The sequence below is a fragment of the Canis lupus genome, chromosome 5 (assembly GCF_048164855.1).
Source record: "Canis lupus baileyi chromosome 5, mCanLup2.hap1, whole genome shotgun sequence".
Classification (NCBI taxonomy): domain Eukaryota; kingdom Metazoa; phylum Chordata; class Mammalia; order Carnivora; family Canidae; genus Canis; species Canis lupus.
Genome location: NC_132842.1, coordinates 31,596,151 through 31,611,473, shown reverse-complemented (window position 1 = coordinate 31,611,473; position 15,323 = coordinate 31,596,151). Strand labels below are relative to the sequence as shown.

Here is a 15,323-nt window from a genome sequence, read left to right as displayed (position 1 = left end):
AACTGTTTTGATCGAAAATATTACTGGCTCCAAAAAGTAATATAAAAACTTGGCATTTTCATAATCTTTTGGTTCTGTTAAATTTACCTAGGTATTTTCAAATGATTCAACTTACTAAAACAGCATTAATGCATATATTTTTATATATCGAAATGAACTCAAGTGCAATAGAAATGGTCTCCCACCATAACAGCCGCACCTTGACTTATGTTTGAGCATCTTTATCTCTAAACTGGGAATAAAAGCTCTTGCCTGCTTAACCAACCATGTGATGGTGGGAATTAAAAGTCTCATATGTGACAGGATGGTAGGTTCTTTTTGCAGGGAATTCATGAAATTTAACTGCAACCACAAGACCCATCACCTTGAGCAAGGAAAAAAAAAAAAACAAAGCAGCTTCCCAATGAATCTAGCATGCCCCTCTATTAGGGTATTTATGTAGCCTTTGGATTCCTAATTGTGTGTGCAAGACATGCAAAGACCTGACGGGGTTTAGGGAAAAGCAGTGAAGATGATGAAGGAGCTGTTTGCATTGATTTATGAAGACATTTTAAATGAATGCAATATGAATAACTCTCCTAAGTGACGACCAGGGAAAGACATCATAAATGTCTACAAATATCTGTTGGGTGTGAACACTGCAAAGAGAGATAGATGAGGTACAGAAGGATATGATAAGGAATAATGAGACACAATTGGGGGAGTCTATATGAAAAAAAAATGTAGTCATTTTGTTCTCCTGGAAAGGGTCCATCAGTGAAAAAGCTCGATACCATGATTAGAAGCACTCAGACTCTAGAGTCAAGGCTGTGGAAATATATTGCTACAAATGGGTGCCAGTGAGCTGCGCAGGCAGGCAGCAGGGTTGCAGGGAGCAGAGCCGGGGCCCTCAAAGAGCAGCCCTATCTGTGTCCTGTGTTCTTGTCTTGTGTCGAAAATAGGCAGGGACTCAGAACTTCTCTGTCTTGATTCTGTGCCAGCCCCATTGTTCACCTGCGTCTACTTCTGTATTCCTTGGAAGAAGTGTGGAGAAGGGTCTGCTAGATTAGCAGCTTTGTATAAAGGGCTGTGTCTAGCGCGCTCACTTCTCTCACCCAAGGGCATGAGGCACAATATTGAAAGGTCTACGTGTGTCAGCACACAGTGTACTAACATTATGGTCTTTATTTTCCCAATCCATGACCTCTTCCATCCTCCTTCCCACTCTGAGATCTGAGATCATAAGACAGAGAGCCAACCAGGGAAGAAGGGCGAGCCCTGGCATGGGGCCCTCCTGGGTCCCACTAAGTTAAGACTCTATTCACAAATGGGAAGTCAGATGGCTAATAATTAATGAGCCCAGCTGAGGCAAATAACAATTACATTTTAATAAGGCCTTAAAATTAGCATTTTAACCATTATTGCCTGGGAAGCGAAACATTAGATTAGTTATGCTTGCAGGAAGTAATCAGCTAAGAATCACTCCACTCATTTTTAAGTAATAAAATTATTACTCCGCTCATTTCTATTGAGACTTTCAACGGAGGCTCTCAGGCTGAGCCCATGGCACAGCCGAAAAAAAGGATACACGTTGCTGACTTAGAAACTGTAGTCGTCAACGTGTAGCCTCAAGTTCATTTCTAAAATAAATGCGTGAGGATTTCAAAAGAAGCTGGACGAGTGTGTATTTGAATGACTGCAGGAAGGGCGGGTGCAGGCCTCCACAGGAACCCATTCAACATTTTGGGCCAGGAATGTGTGCAGATTCCAAACGAAGACACAATCATTCTTTGTCACATTTAGCCATCAGGCATAATCGCCAGAAAAATGTTTTGAGCAAGTAAATAGATAAAATACATCACTGGTCAAATGGTTTATATGAGCTAGGACTAAATGGGAGGTTCCCCAGTCAGTAAGATAATCATCTGCATGTTGCACAGTTGCTGGATTTTATCTTTTTTATATTTACCATTTTTATTCCTGGCACCATGTTTCTATTATTTTGTCCTGCTGGTGGGATAGTGGAACACACACTGGCCAACACTTTCCTTTAGGAGTGAGCTCTTTACTGGTTGCACATAAGCTGTTAAACTGGACAGGGGACCATTGGACAGAGGTGGCTCCCATGCTGCGGTGGCCAAGGAAAGCAAACCCGTACCTAGGCTTGCACATGCCCCAAGGTTACGCAGTCAAGACACCCAGGTCCCCATCACAGGCCACCAATGAGGCTTTCAGCGACAGCCAATCGATAACCTCCTTGCTCTGCTGCACACTTTCTGCCTGTCTCTCTCTGGCTCCTGCCTACAACATCCTACTTGGCATCCCCCCCCGATTAAAATCAATCTTTGCTCCAAGAAACTTTAAAAAATTGTTTCAGTGTGCCTCCGCTTGTCTTTTAGCAGCCACAAGAAGAGGTTGGGTGAAATGTCCTTTTTCAAATTAAAAAGAAAAGATATTTTAGAATTTGTGATGAAAACAGGAAAACCTAAGAAATCACTCGCATGGAGCCAATCCTAGGGACAAAGGCTTTAGGACATTGAAAGGAAACAGATTCTAACATGTACAGCATGAAATAAAAATGGAACACCATTTAGCTGTTTTTTTCCATGAACCCATAATTGATCTTCAGTGATTCTCATAATGGTCGAAGCTATTGGTTACCAATTGCTCTAAAGTCCGTATGACACCAATTTTGACCTTTTAAGTCAGGAAACATTTCCCTCGCATGCCAGAAGAATCCTAATTTCATTTGAAGTCTTGGAGCAGCATATGCGCTAATGCAGAAACTATCCTTTAATTTCCCATGACAATCTAATTAAAATGAATGACCTACAATTAAATTGAACCATATCTACCTTCCAGTGAGTGACGTGAAATCCTGCTCAGAGCTCTTGAACTTTAATTCAATATCTGGCTATATTTAGGCCCATGGTGCGACTCTCATTCTGCATTCTGCGTACGTGTCTAAGTTTATGACGTTAAACAAAAGAGCGCCTGTTTCTATAGTAATAAGAGGGAAGAATTAATTTCTTAATGCCTTGAAAATTAGTGTTCTGATATTTGTGAACTCTTATCTTTGTCCCTCAGTAGATGGATAATCGACCGGTTTGATACTTCAGGTTATAAAATTTTCCCAACATACATTGTTTATGGTAACGTTTCAAAGTACAGTGATCATCCAAGAAAATGCCAGTTGTTATTGCAAAAGGAGATGACGTGCACAAACACAATGCTTTTCCCCCCAAAAGTCTTTATTTTCCTGTTATCTTGTTTCTTTCTTTTCTGTTCTCTTCGCTTCCGTAACATTTGCCGAAAATCAAAGCACGTACAGTTCATCAATGCACATGTGGAAACATTTGCAGTTTACTAAAAGATTAACACATGGGTCTTTGGCTTTCAGGTCTTATTAATAATGAATAATCTGTTCCGTCTTACAAGGTGTTTTTTTGTTTTGTTTTGTTTTGTTTTTTTTTTTGTATTAACTTTGCCAGAGTCCTTTGGAGGGGAGAAGAAAAGGAAATGGATTTCAGTTTCTGTAAAACACGGTTTATAAATGAGCATAAACATTTGTCAGCAATTTTATTATCAGGAAGAATTTTCTGTACGAAGACATCTCAGCATGTCAAGGAGAACGCTTCCTTGGTTCAGGCTCTGCCCTTACAAGAGGCGTCGGGTTTGCTTGAGGCATTTTGAGACTGATTTCAGATGTTTGCAGGGTGACCATTTATGCCCAACAGTCATAAAATAGGAGCACCTGGGTGGCACGGTCGGTGGAGCATCTATCTGACACTTGGTTTCTGCTCCAGTTGTGATCTCATGGCCGTGAGATCGAGGCCCACGTTGGGCTCCACGCTGGAGAGTTTCTCTCTCCCTCTTCCTCTGCCCCACCTGCTCATGCTCTCTTTCTCTCTTTCTGTCTCTGAAATAAATACACAAATCTTTAAAAAAAAAATGTCATTGAAAAAACAGTCATAAAATAGAAAAGCCATCCCTTAGTGTTGCAAGTGGAAGGTTTTGCATCCAGTCCCATGACGGTTATGAGGATAAGGTCTCAGCGATCAGAGAGGGGCCGTGCATGGAACGGCATCAGGGGAGGACCCCATGTGCCTGAGGGAAGAGCCCTCCGAGGGTCTAGGTGGGGCTGCCCAGGACCAAGGGCAGGCAGGGGCAGGTCTGCTGCAGGCTCCTAGTGCTCCATGTCGGCAGAGGTGCCTTGTTTCTCTGTAGTAAACGTGACATGAATGACACACATTTATAGACAGCTCCTTTCTGCTTCCAGCATATCCCATATCCTGAGAAACCGTGAACTGGGGAGCCACAGAGAGGCCAGGCAGTTCAGATGTTTCTTCAGAGAACAAGGTGAATGAGTGCTGTCTGCGTTCATCTCTTTGTTTGCCCCAGGAATTCCATTTTGCTTTTCAAAGGATCCTTGGCTGCTCCTTGGATTTTGGAAAAGGTTCACATGAGAACCCTAACTCCGCAGAGTGGCTGCTTACCTCAAATCAAATGTCCCAACACCCCTGGAGCTTTGGTTCAATGGGTTCTCTTTGTCAAGGGTCGTTGAATGCCTTCTCCTATGAATCCAGGACCCAAGGCCAAGTCAGTGAGAGAGTGGCTGCCGTGGAGCATGGGGAGCTGAGGCTTTGGTGGCTTTGGTGCCTGAGTCTAAGGGCCCCAGAGCCACTTGCTCGGGCCAGCTGACCACCTGGTTGCAGATCCATGCAAAGGAGATCGCAGAGGGGCTAAAGCAAGACCATATAAGGCATACAAGGCAGTTATGAGCCTTGCTGGTGTAACACAGAAGTAACTGGAAAGAACAAGACCATCTTCCTGGATAAAAGACTTTTTTTTTTTTTCCTTTTTTTTTTCTTTCCAAATCTGTGCCGGCCACATGGAGTCGCTTTCACTGCGGCCCTGGATCTCTGGAGTGACTGCCCTTCATCTCTCAAGAGTCTTCCTGTCTCCTCTCTCCACATTTTCTAATCTAAGTGCCATTTTTTTCGGTTGGTTTTAACTCCCCAGACAACAGCAATAATGCATGTTCCTTCCGTATTCACTTCAGCAGTCACAGCTCTGGGGACCAGAATAGGGGCTAATGAGGCCTCTCTAAAGCCACTGACCCCCAGAGAAGGAGGGAAAACAAAGATGGTCTTGTCCCCCTTCCTGCCTGGGAACAAACTGAGGTCACAGCTCCACTTTCTTGTAGAAAAGGAGAAATCTTTTCTCGGCATCAATCCTCACCACACTATGTCAACTCAGGCGGAAATGCTGAGCAAGCGCAGGCCTTGTGTGATGTGTGTCACTCATTTGGAAACGGGTAAAAGAGAGAAATCTGGGAGTTGCCTGTCAGAAAACAGCACAAAAAGGAAAAAAAATGGGAAACATTGAATGGATCCTAAAGTATTAGTAATAAGGGTAATGGTGATGACAAATGGATAATATTAAAATAGTGTCTCTACTAAGCTTCCGCGCAGCCTCGCAGTGGAAGTTAAATATCGACAGTGTGAATTATGGGAGTAAACAGCTCATATGCCACGTCTGTCTGCTGAAACTTTAAAGGAAGCAACAGCTTCTATGAGGGCCGTGTGTTTAGATTCCACAGAGAATGAGATCAAGTGGTATTTGTCCTTCTGTGACAGGCATATTGCACTCGGCATAGTGTCCTCCAGGTTCGTCCATGTTCTCGCAAATGGCAGGATTTCCTTCTTTTTAAAGTGTGATGTGTGTATATATGTATATATAAAACACACAAGAATGGTGGTTGCTGGGGGTGGGAGATGTTGGTCAAAGGCCATGAAGTTTCTGTTATCAAATGAAGTCACTCCAGAGGTCAAGTGTACAGAGCAATGACTGTGGGTAACAAGACTGTGTTGTGCCCTTGAAATTCGCCAAGAGGATAGATCTGAAGTGTTCTCACCACAAAAAAGAAAATGCTAACTGTGTGAGGTGATAAATATATTACTTAGCTTGATCATAGAAATCATTTCACAACGCATATGTGTATGAAACAGAACATTTTACACCTTAAAGATACAGTTTTTGTCCGTTATACCTAACGAGGCTGGGGCAAAAGAAATGCTAGCAGCATCCGGGTATTGAGGCCAAGGTGCCAGCGTGGCCTTGGCAGAGAAAGGAGCAAGGAGCAAGACTATCCCGGGAGGTAGTCACGTTACAAAGAATCCTTACACAAAGCCAGAGAGCTCACCAGCTCTGGAGAGCTGGGACATTTCAGCCCCAGGAACAGGGAGGCTCACCAGCGGTTGTGCATGGGTTTGCACACCGTCTCAGAGTCAGGGTCCTGTGGGCCAGCACCAGAGCAGAGCATGAGCTCCCCAGCACCTGTGGGCATGATAGGATTCTGAAGTGGCTGAGGCCACGTGGCAATGAGGGGGATCTGTGACCCAGGTGACAGACAAGGTTGGCACAAGTGTGAGGTAGATGGGCAGCTTGAGGGTAGTACTTGACCCATCTAGAGAAAGACTGTACACAGCAGTGAGCAGTTACCACAAAGACAACTGTTGAGGTAGACAAGTTAGGATGTCTCATTCCCTTTGCCCTTCTGGGTTCTCTGACTGGGATGGCCATGAACTAGACTGACAGAGACTAACAGGAGGAAAACAAAGAGGAGTTTCTTACCACGTGCATCGCGCGTGCACACGGGAGCACTCAGGGAGGAGTAATCCAAAGGGTTGTTTAGAACTTGGGGTTTATAGAGCATCTTGGGAAAGAACAATAAATACGTAGAGAGATGACAAGACAAAGGAAAAGAATTTTGCGTTCCTAGGGTGGCATGTTATAGAGAGGCGAGTCTCTGGGGAGCTAGTGGGAGATGAAGCCTAGTTACTGAGGTTGGCTGCGTAGACTCCTCTGCGCCATCTCTGGACTGATCAGGATATAAAGATGTCTCCAGTGCAACTTCTGTCCTTCCTGGTAGAGAAGGGGACAGGGAGACATCTTTACAGATCTACAGGGGAGGATAGAGAGATTTTCTTCTATCCGTTTCTTCTCAATCTATTTGGCTTCAAATCATCCTCCTGCCAAAGTGACATCTTTTGGAGCGATAGACTCTGCTACCCTACAGTGGGAAATAAGTCCCACTAGAGATTAAGGGGTAAAGAGTTCAGGGACCTAGTGCACAGGAGCATTCTGTGATACCACTTTTAAAAAATTTAATTTAATTTAATTTATTTTTTTATTTGAGCACAGTTGACACACAATGTTACATTAGCTTCAGGTGTGACATCTTCTTGAGAGTAAAGAATACGTTTATATCTTGCATCTCCTGACACAAAGAAGGAAGCACACACGGCTCTCAGTACATGGTTCTTTGGTTTTGGAGCCAGTGAGATCTGAACCCAGAAATACTACTCCACCCCCTTATTCGGTGCCTGGGAGGGCTGCTATTTTTGAGAAGGGCCTGGAACAGAGACAACTTTGAAGCAGGCTTAACATGAGTGAAAGGGACCCCCCCCAGCTTGAGCCATAGGAAACAGCAGATCCTGTTGTGCTGGAGGTATCTGCGGTCATAAGAATGCTGTATAGACCCCGGCTAAGCCTCTGTCAGAGGGTTACAGTATAGACCTCCATGGTCTTGGAGCCTCACCTGCTTGCTAAGATGGAGAACCTGTGATTTCTGGATAGAGTAGAGGAAGTGGCATGAGAAGTGATGTTGGAAGTCCTGTCCTGGGGTGATGGGGGTAACAGCTGCAGCCGTGTCCTTACTCAGCCACCTGACACTGCAGCGTGTCTGTCTGTGTTTATGGCTATGGAGATTCTAACCCTCCAGAAAACCCCACGGACTATCCAATATTTGTACAACAAATTCCTTCACAACTGAGACCATCACAGTTGGTATCTGTTGCAAAGAATCAAAACATTGAGCAGTGGTAATGATTACCCCGACTCTGTTGCCATGGAAGCTTTCTGGGGTTACAGGCCCACCAGTTGCTCCAGGATTGGGTCAAAGTTTGCTAGTGTGTTCAAAATCATCTTGTGCGCTGCCCTCACTTTCCACGCTAATGGTGAGCCTCCGAGGGAGATTACCTCTTGCTCAAGTTTGCACGAGTGTGCAGGTTCTTAGTAAAAGAACTCTTATCCCCCAATGGTGAAGCCAGGGCCCCCTCACTTTGGGGCTGTTTCTTTACCTCTGCAAACACACATACTGCAATGACTTTCTCTTGTTCATTTTATTAACCTTCTGGGACCAAGTTGGATATTATCCAAACGGAGCTCATTCCCCTGTATGTCTGAAAAATAATGGCGTTGTGTGTTTCTTGGTGGCTATCGAACTCTATAGATTACTTGTACAATATGATGAAGGACTTTAAAAATTTTGCAGTAATGATAATTGGGTCAAGGATATATCAAGGAGTTAATCAGAGGGGTTTATTAATTAGCATATCTCCAGTGAAGCCATTGCAACTGATTAATAACTTGGTAGTGTGGAAGGGAATGTGAAGTTTAAAAATCAATGACCCAATCGACAGCACTGTGTCTTCCGGATCAATTGCACTGAAGCTTTTTTAGAGAAATCTCAGATTATTAATCATCAGCCCAACAGCCCTTTGTTTAAGTTGACCAAGGTAATGTATACCCAGGGGAAAACAGCTAGACTCTCCCTAGGAAACGTCCTATGAATTTATTTATGTTAGAGAATACGTCTTCCTGTTCAAATTGAAATAGCTGCACTGTTTAATTTTAGTTTTAAATGGCTACAGCAATTAGTCCACTAAAAGAACTAATTGCTTGCAAATTTTCATATTTAAACACAAAGCCAATTTTTTTTAAATGACAGTACCGAACAGCATTTCAAAGTCTAGGGAAACAATGATTTTTAAAGTATTGAGTTATGCATAATTTCATAAGATCTTTCACTAATTATAAAACAGTAAAGCAATGGTTTCAAAAAATTCAAGAAAAGAGTAAAAGTCATTATTACTTTTTAAATTATTTATTTTTGTAAGAGGATATTATCAAGAGGGTGATTATAACCACTGCCAGTGTTAAACAACATACTCCTATTTAAAAACATCACTCTTGGCATCAGACATAATGCAATCTACTCCTAGGGATTATCATTATTTTCAGAGCTGCAAGATGATAAACTTGTTTCTTTCTTCTCATTTAATCCCACTTTACAACCACCTCTCCTTCTTTTGAGACTACCTCAGGTGATTAGTTCACAGAAATAGAGTGGATGACCATCCACAATACTTGCTTTCACAGGTTTGCCAAAATTTTAGAGCTCTCAGAATTAAAACGAGCCTTTTTGGGTGGAAAGCTGTTCTTAGAAGACCCTCCCTTCTCCTTAATCTTATTTCAGAGCTTATGACCAAGAACTTTGGAGCCAGCCAGACTGGATCAGAGGTAACCTTGGGTAAATTACATGTTCTTTTCAGCATCAGGGTCCTCATCCATAAAATGATGGAACACCGTAATCCATCTCATCTAGTTATTGTCAGGATTGAATAAGATAAGCATATAGTGTAATTACTCAATAAAAATGTGCTCAGTTTTTGTATTAATATTTTATGATCATGAATAAAATGATCATACATTACAGAAATTAGACACAGGAAAAGTATTTTGTGAACCCCTACTCTGTGGTAATGGCAAAGCAAGATAATAAAGAAAAGAACTGCTAACAAGAAATAATTAGGATGGGCCTCTAGACTCAGCAAGTATGCAGTGCTCACTCACTGCTGAGATTTCAGGGTCTCTACTCAGAGATAAAGAGTATTAGGAAGTGAAGTGGGCAAACAAACACTTTATCTACTCCACCATTTTGTCAGACTGCTTATAGAGAGTTTAATTCTGTAGCTATTTTTAAATTTTTGGTGACCTTAGAGCAGATTAAATAAAAGGTTGAGGCAAGATTAAATAAAAGGTTGAGACAACCTTTTATTTATAGCCAAAACGTGGAAGTAACCTAGTGTCCATCTATAGGGATATAGATATGCAAAATATGAGGTAAATAGAGAGAATATTAATCTCCTATCAGATACATGAATTGCAAGTGTTTTTTATCCCCCCATTCTGTGGGTTATCTTGTTATTCTGTTGATTTTGTCTCTTGATGAATAAATTAGAAAATTTTTCATGGAGTTCAATTTGTCTCTTTTTCTCTTGTGGGGTCATATCCAAGAAAGTCCAGCCAGATCTAAAGTCATGAAGTTTTTGCCCTATGTTTGGCATTGTCTTACAAAGCTAAATAGAGTCTTACCATATGTATGATCTTGTAATAACATTTCTTGATATTTTCTTAATTGAGCTGAAAACATATGCCCATACAAACCTGCACAACAAATGCTTATAGCAGCTTTATTCACAACTGATGAAAGCTAGAAGCAACGAAATCCAGGGTCATGAAACTTTTGCCCCATGTTTTCTTCTATGGGTTTTACAGTTTTAGCTCTTAGGTTTAGGTCTCTGATGCCTTTTAAGTTAATTTTTGTAGTTGGTGTAGGATAAGGATCCAACTTCATTATTTCATATGTGGATATTTAGTTTTCCCAGAACCACTTAATACAAAGATTACACTTTTCCCCTTAAGTGATATTTGCATCCTTGTTAAAAATCATCTGACCAAAAAAAAAAAAAAAAAAAAATCATCTGACCATAGATGTGAGGGTTTATTTCTGGGATCCCTGTTCTGTTAGATTGGCCTGTGTATCTGCCTTTATACCAGGATTACACTGTTTTGATTCCTGTAGTAATAAAAAATCAAATTACTGGAGTAATTTTTGAAGTCAGAAAGTATGAGTCCTCCAACTTTTTTCTTCTTTTCTTATGTTTTAATATTTATTTATCTATTTTAGAGAGACAGAGAGAAAGTGAGCAAGAACAGGGGGAAGAGCCTAAGCAAAGAATTCTAAGCATGCTCTACACCAAGCACAGAGCCCAACTTGGGACTCAATCTCACAACCCCAAGATCATGATCTGAGCTGAAATCAACCAACTGAACCACTCAGGCACTCCTGTTTGTTTGTTTGTTTGTTTTGTTTTTAAGATTGTTTTGGCTACTTGGGATCCTTTGTGATTCCCTATGAATTTTGGAATGGGTTTTTCTATTTCTGCAAAGAAATGTCATGAGATTCTGATGGGGATTGCATTGAATCCACAGATTGTCTTAGGTAGTATTGGCATCTTGACGATATAGAGTCTTCTAGTCCATGATGGGTATGTTTCTCTTTATTTCTGTCTTCCTTAATGTGGTCTCCTTATAGTTTGCATTGTAGTTTGCATTCCTTCCTCAGTGGTCTCCTTATAGTTTGCATTGTAGTCTTCTAGCTCCTTGGCTAACTCCTAAGTATCTTATTCTTTTTGATGCTATAATAACTAGAATTGTCTCATAATTTCTCTATTAGATTGTTCATTGTCAGTGCATGGAAATGCAACTGAATTGTGTGTTGAGTTTATATCCTGTACTTTTGAATTCACTTATCAGTTCCTAAAGATGTTGGTGGAGTCTTCAGGGTTTTCTACAGATGCGATCACAATCTGTGAACAGAGACAATTTTACTTCTTGCTTCTAATTTGGATATCTTTAATTTCCTTTTCTTGTTCTGGCCAGAACCCCCGAACTATGTTGAAAAGAAGAGAGAAAAACTTGTTTCCTTGTCTTGTTCCTGACCTTGGAGGAAAAGTTTCTAATCTTTCACCATTGAGTACAGCATTTGTTGTGGGTTTTTCATATATCCAGAGAAAGGCCTCTCAAACAGATAAGAATTTATGAAAATGGAAAAATACCTAATACATCTAGAGACTAGAGAGCAGTGAACCAATTGAGAAATATGATATTTTGAAAAGGAAGAATGTAGCTGGGCGTGGGAATTTAAAGATAGTTAAGATGAAAATGTCAGATAATAAAGGACAGTTGTATCTCGTACTGCACAGGGTGGCTGCTATCCTGACCTGTGGGCCCATGGTTTTCAAACTTCTACATGCAAATTAAGGCAAAATTTTTCATGCATTATCATTTGAGGTTTCAAAACAAACATTACTTTGGATAAGGAGAAATCAGCAAAGTTTTTAAAGGAGAGAAAGGTGTGAAATTCTGTAGGCCAAAATATACTAGTGCTAATATGATTGTAAGCTATAAGAGAAAGTCCAAAACTTTGTCTCTAATAGAACACAAATAAAAATTAGTTAGATGGCCTGGGGGCAGGAAATAGAAACTTCAAGCAAACCAGATTATGTTATAAGAGCAACTTTTAATCAACCATACACACTTACATAAGATTAACATGGTGCCAATGGTTAAAACTAGGAGAGAGTTCCAATAGAAATTGTCTGGCTGGGGCACCTGAGTGGCTCAGTGGCTGAGCATCTGCCTTTGGCTCAGATCATGATCCTAGGGTTCTGGGATCGAGTCCCACATCAGGCTTCTCGCAGGGAATCTGCTTCTCCCTCTGCCTGTGTTTCTGCTTCTCTGTCTGTGTTTCTCATGAATAAATAAATAAAATCTTAAGCAAGAAAAAGAAAGAAAAAGAAATTATTTGGGTTCCCAGAGTTCTGTATTCTGAATTCTTGAGGTATCTGGTTACCTGAAGAAAACTGGATGAAAGCACAGAATGTCAGCCAACCTAATGTCTTCATCTCAGAAACATGAGAATTAGCTTTGCAAGTTTTAAAAATCTATATCACTCTATGGTTTTGTGCAAATCAATTTTCCAGAGGTTTTTTCGCCTCCTCTAAATCAGAGATCCCAGAGTATAAAATAAGGATTTTCATTTCAGAAGAACAAATTGATTTTGGAGAACATGTCGATGAAAGAACTCTCCACCAAATTTAGGAATCACCTAAGGGAGCATACAACCAGCATATAGATATTGTAATTGCTCTATAAGCTTATCTACCCAGAAATTTTATTAACCACCTCTAAGCAAACATACTCAGTGTACTGTGCATTTCCTCCTATACTTAAATTTACCAAACTCTTTATATTAGAACGAAAAGTGATGGTATTATCTGTATTAACCTCCCAAGGTTGACTTGAAGCTGTCCTCAAGATTTTCATCTCCCAAGCCTCATCCCATCAAAGTGACCATTACTTCCTTTGATTCTGTAAGCAAGATAGTGCTGGGTTTACTCTCTCCTCTCCAAGCCAAATGTACTATTTTAATAGTCATTTATTTTAGTCAGAACCATTTGTTGGGGACTGAGTACATTCCCCAGCAGCCACTTATCACATTTCTGCCACAATTAACTTCCTTTAAAAGTCATGGATGCCCTTGTTAGGAAAGCTGTGTTATTTGGAACGTAACAAGAGTGTGGCCAGGAGGGTGAAGCAACTTGAAATGGGAACATGCAAGGAAGGATAAATAAACTGAAGTTTTTAGCCTGGAGAAGAGAGAACTGGGAAACAGAGGGATAAGAAACTGGAGAAGGAGAATATGTGGTAGTCGTCACCAAGCATTTTAAAAAAGTCATATGAAAGAGTTATCAATCTGTGTGTCCAAAGGAGCAAATCTGGAACTAATTGGGAGGCAGTAGCAAAAAGGATTTTGATTTTATGCCAGGGACGCTATCGATCAGAGCTAGCAAAAGGGAAAAGGGGATCAGAGAACCTTGGCAGGGGAAGTATTTAGAGGCTGGATAATCATCCAGGGAAGTTATTTTGAAAGGAATTCCAGCAGCTGAAGAGTGTTGGACTAGAAGACCTTTACGGCCTATTTGATGGAGATCTCTATGATTCCCTACCTTCTGTTTTCTCTACACACTTGCTGTTCTTCCATGATGGATATATTTGTGTTTTTCCCAAGCACGTTAAGAAAAGGATGAGTTCTGTGAGCCAATAACACTAAGGAACATTAATATTCTCTTTGGCAATAGATTTATGTCGAATAAAAGTGCCTTGATGCTAATGGAGAGAATATGTGCTTTCCAGTCTGGTACATACAGAGAGCTCATTAGTTCTAAATTTAGATGTAAGCTTTAGTGTTGGAGGGGCTCCAAGTTTGACTAATACATCTGAACATGTCCTTGTTAGAAAAAAAAAATGATGGAGAATTCTATTTTTCTACTTTGTGTATGTGTGGGTGGAGAGGAAAAAACACATGCTCTTTTATATCAGCTAATTCCATCTGCTCACAATTATTCAGTAGGTGTGCCAATCTAATGATACTAAATACACAGAAGGTATGCAACCGATGCTTTTAGTTTGATAGAATAGTTCTTACTTAGCAGAGGTGAATCAGTTTGCAAATTCTTAGAGTTGATTTAAATCAACTGCTGTACTTTTTTCCACAGCAAGCTCCCCCAAAATGAGGCAGTGGCTAATGACAAGATGTCATTTTATTTCAACAAAGTTTTATTAAGCGCCTACCAGGTTTAAAGATAAGTGGGCAAAGGTAAGCAGGTTGCTGCCTTCAAATTTCAACTCTCGAGGAACTCAGTCTTGACAGAGATGACTTCAATAAGTAACAGACATGTCACTACCCGGCTCAAAAAAACCTATTATTTAGGATAAATTCTCATACCACTCTTAAAAAATAACTACAGTGGTGCCTGGGTCACTCAGTCGGTTAAGCATCTGCCTTCAACTCAGATCACGATCTCGAGATCCTGGAATCAAGCCCTGAGTCAGGCTCCCTGTTCAGCAGGATACCTGCTTCTCCTCTCCCTCTGCCACTTCCCCTGCTTGTGTTCTCTCATTCACTTGCTCTCTCTCAAATAAGTAAATAAAATCTTAAATAGTTCAAAATTCTCTAAACTACATTGCCTGTAAGCATTCAATAAATTTAAAGAAAATAGTTCAATGCATAGTCTATTTTCCCAAATATCCCTTCTCCATTAATATCAGAATAAATTATAAAAATGATTTGTCACAAATGTTGTATAATTTTATTAATTATAAATACTGTTAAATATGAATTTTAAATAGTTTAAAATATTTAGTTACAGTTTTTACTTAGGGGGTGTCTGGGTGAATCAGTGGTTAAGTATCTGCCTTTTGCTCAGGGCCTGATCCCAGGGTCCTGGGATCGAGTCCTGCATCGGACTCCCTACAGGGAACCTGCTTCTCCCTCTGCCTATGTCTTGGCCTCTCTCTGTGTGTCTCTCATGAATAAATAAATAAAATCTATAAATAAATAAATAATTAAATAAATAAATAAATAAATAAATAAATAAATTTTATTTTGAAAAAGGAAGTTACTTATAGGGAATCCTATAACCTCAACAGAGTTCTCATCATAATCTACCTGCAGGTTCTCCCTTCATTGTTAATTATCAACTAGTAGAAAATGACACTGTCAGACTTATCACAGGAAACGTGGCAAAGTGAGAGGTAAACCACATTTCCACCTGGAGAACCAGCTGGAGTGCCCTCAGATCAGGAGTAGT

General features: G+C 40.5%; 1 long non-coding RNA gene across 3 annotated transcripts in view; it reads right to left on the bottom strand.

Moving 5' to 3' along the window:
- The window catches only part of LOC140633441 (uncharacterized), a 54,683-nt gene that overhangs the window by 25,420 nt on the left and 13,940 nt on the right, over window positions 1-15,323 (bottom strand). The window contains exons 1-2 of one of the 3 annotated variants that reach the window (XR_012031052.1): window positions 6,616-6,689; window positions 1,344-5,322 (exon numbers count right to left, since the gene is read on the bottom strand). The exons of 1 other annotated variant lie outside the window; for it this stretch is intronic. This is a non-coding gene — a long non-coding RNA (uncharacterized lncRNA). Of the gene's footprint in view, window positions 1-1,343; window positions 5,323-6,615; window positions 6,690-15,323 lie in introns of those variants that run through there. One more of the 3 variants, XR_012031051.1, reaches the window with a different exon arrangement.